The following is a 2795-nucleotide window of genomic DNA, read 5'->3' on the forward strand; positions in this document are numbered from 1 at the left end:
GTTGCTAGTTCCGGCCGGTCCACCGACAGTGCAGCGGGCTTGGGCAACCCGCACGGCGCGACCGAGTCGATGCAACGAAAAAGAGCGAGCATGAACGTGCTTCTTGCCGCACGGCTCCCACTCGTCTTTCGGGAAGGTTGTGCCGTAGCGAGCTCGAACGCCGTCATCTCGGAGTGCAAAATAAGCGTGTTGGGGCGCCTGAAGGTGGCCTCCGCCGCACACAGACTGCGTCCGGCCCGCCGAAGGCGAGGACGGACGCGCAGTCGAACGATTACCTGGTTGATCCTGCCAGTAATCATATGCTTGTCTCAAAGATTAAGCCATGCATGTCTAAGTACATGCCGAAATAAGGCGAAACCGCGAATGGCTCATTAAATCAGTTATGGTTCCTTAGATCGTTTCTTCCTACTTGGATAACTGTGGCAATTCTAGAGCTAATACATGCAGTGAGCCTGGAGCCCTTTGGGTAACGGGTGCTTTTATTAGACCAAGATCGATCGGGTTTCGGCCCGTATTGTGTGGTGACTCTGGATAACTTTGTGCTGATCGCATGGCCACGAGCCGGCGACGTTTCTTTCAAGTGTCTGCCTTATCAACTTTCGATGGTAGGTTACTTGCTTACCATGGTTGTTACGGGTAACGGAGAATCAGGGTTCGATTCCGGAGAGGGAGCCTGAGAAACGGCTACCACATCCAAGGAAGGCAGCAGGCGCGCAAATTACCCACTCCCGGCACGGGGAGGTAGTGACGAAAAATAACAATACGGGACTCTTTTGAGGCCCCGTAATTGAAATGAGTACACTCTAAATCCTTTAACGAGGATCAATTGGAGGGCAAGTCTGGTGCCAGCAGCCGCGGTAATTCCAGCTCCAATAGCGTATACTAAAGCTGCTGCGGTTAAAAAGCTCGTAGTTGGATCTCAGTTCCAGACGAGTAGTGCATCTACCCGATGCGACGGCTCGGACTGAACATCATGCCGGTTCTTTCTTGGTGCACTTCATTGTGTGCCTCGAGATGGCCGGTGCTTTTACTTTGAAAAAATTAGAGTGCTCAACGCAGGCGAGTCGCCTGAATAAACTTGCATGGAATAATAGAACAAGACCTCGTTTCTGTTCTGTTGGTTTTTGGAATACGAGGTAATGATTAAGAGGGACGGACGGGGGCATTCGTATTGCGGCGCTAGAGGTGAAATTCTTGGACCGTCGCAAGACGAACTACTGCGAAAGCATTTGCCAAGAATGTTTTCATTGATCAAGAACGAAAGTCAGAGGTTCGAAGGCGATCAGATACCGCCCTAGTTCTGACCATAAACGATGCCAACCAGCGATCCGCCTGAGTTACTCAAATGACTCGGCGGGCAGCTTCCGGGAAACCAAAGTATTTGGGTTCCGGGGGAAGTATGGTTGCAAAGCTGAAACTTAAAGGAATTGACGGAAGGGCACCACCAGGAGTGGAGCCTGCGGCTTAATTTGACTCAACACGGGAAAACTTACCCGGCCCGGACACTGGGAGGATTGACAGATTGAGAGCTCTTTCTTGATTCGGTGGATGGTGGTGCATGGCCGTTCTTAGTTGGTGGAGCGATTTGTCTGGTTAATTCCGATAACGAACGAGACTCTAGCCTATTAAATAGGTGCGGGGTTCCCAGCACCTTACAACCTTCTTAGAGGGACAAGCGGCTCCTAGCCGCACGAAACAGAGCAATAACAGGTCTGTGATGCCCTTAGATGTCCGGGGCCGCACGCGCGCTACACTGAAGGAAGCAGCGTGTCTTTATCCCTGTCTGAAAAGACTGGGTAACCCGTGGAACTTCTTTCGTGATTGGGATAGGGGCTTGCAATTGTTCCCCTTGAACGAGGAATTCCCAGTAAGCGCGAGTCATAAGCTCGCGTTGATTACGTCCCTGCCCTTTGTACACACCGCCCGTCGCTACTACCGATTGAATGATTTAGTGAGGTCTTCGGACCGATGTCCGGCGCGGCCTTTCGGTTGCGCCGGTCTGTTGGAAAGATGACCAAACTTGATCATTTAGAGGAAGTAAAAGTCGTAACAAGGTTTCCGTAGGTGAACCTGCGGAAGGATCATTAACGGATTGTGAAGGGTGAGCGCCTCAGCTGCGTCTGCGCCCGACACTTTCTGCCGCTGACCCCGTTTGGACGCGGGGTCGGCTTTTCCCCACGGGGCTGCCTGAATGTGGAGCGGCACCCCGTGACAAATTGTTGCGCCCAGCGGACGCCAACACCGCGACCTTGGACGGTCGGCCAGGTGGCGGACGCGGGTACAAACGGCGCAACGCACTCATAGGTCGGCTTTCGACCCGCCACTGCACCGTGGCTCGAAGCGCTCGAAATGCGCGACCCGACCGCTGCGGGACCGCCTAGTACTGTAAACAGGAGCGGCGGAGCGCGAACGGCGAGTCGTGGTTACGTCGGTAGAAGGCGAGGCTGCGCGTTCCCGAAACGCCAGCCGAGTGCCCTCCCGACCGTTCGAGCGTGCAAGAACGAGACCCGACAATCGCGCGGCGACTGCCAAGTACGAGAGGAACGGCACAAGCGTCGGCGGTCGGTCAAGGAACTGGCGATGTGACGGGTCCGCTGTGCACCAGTGCATACCGTCCCGCCGTCCGCGGCAAGCGCCTCCGCGTCCTCGGGTGACGGAGGCTGCCGGTCGGTTCTTGCAGGCGAGGGATCTCGCTGGCACCGGTTCGCGTTGACGCGCGGCCGGTCATGGCACGGCGATGCGACGGCCGAGGTGCGCAGTACTCGATGGAGGAACCGCACGCTCCGATGACCGTC

At 55.5% G+C, this 2795-nt stretch overlaps 1 non-coding gene across 1 annotated transcript; it reads left to right on the forward strand.

The window, feature by feature from the left end:
• Positions 1–272: 272 nt before the first annotated feature.
• Positions 273–2087, forward strand: LOC142796081 (small subunit ribosomal RNA). The gene has a single exon (XR_012893532.1). It is a non-coding gene; the product is annotated as a small subunit ribosomal RNA (ribosomal RNA).
• Positions 2088–2795: the final 708 nt, after the last annotated feature.

Source organism: Rhipicephalus microplus, unplaced genomic scaffold (assembly GCF_043290135.1).
Source record: "Rhipicephalus microplus isolate Deutch F79 unplaced genomic scaffold, USDA_Rmic scaffold_1082, whole genome shotgun sequence".
NCBI lineage: Eukaryota > Metazoa > Arthropoda > Arachnida > Ixodida > Ixodidae > Rhipicephalus > Rhipicephalus microplus.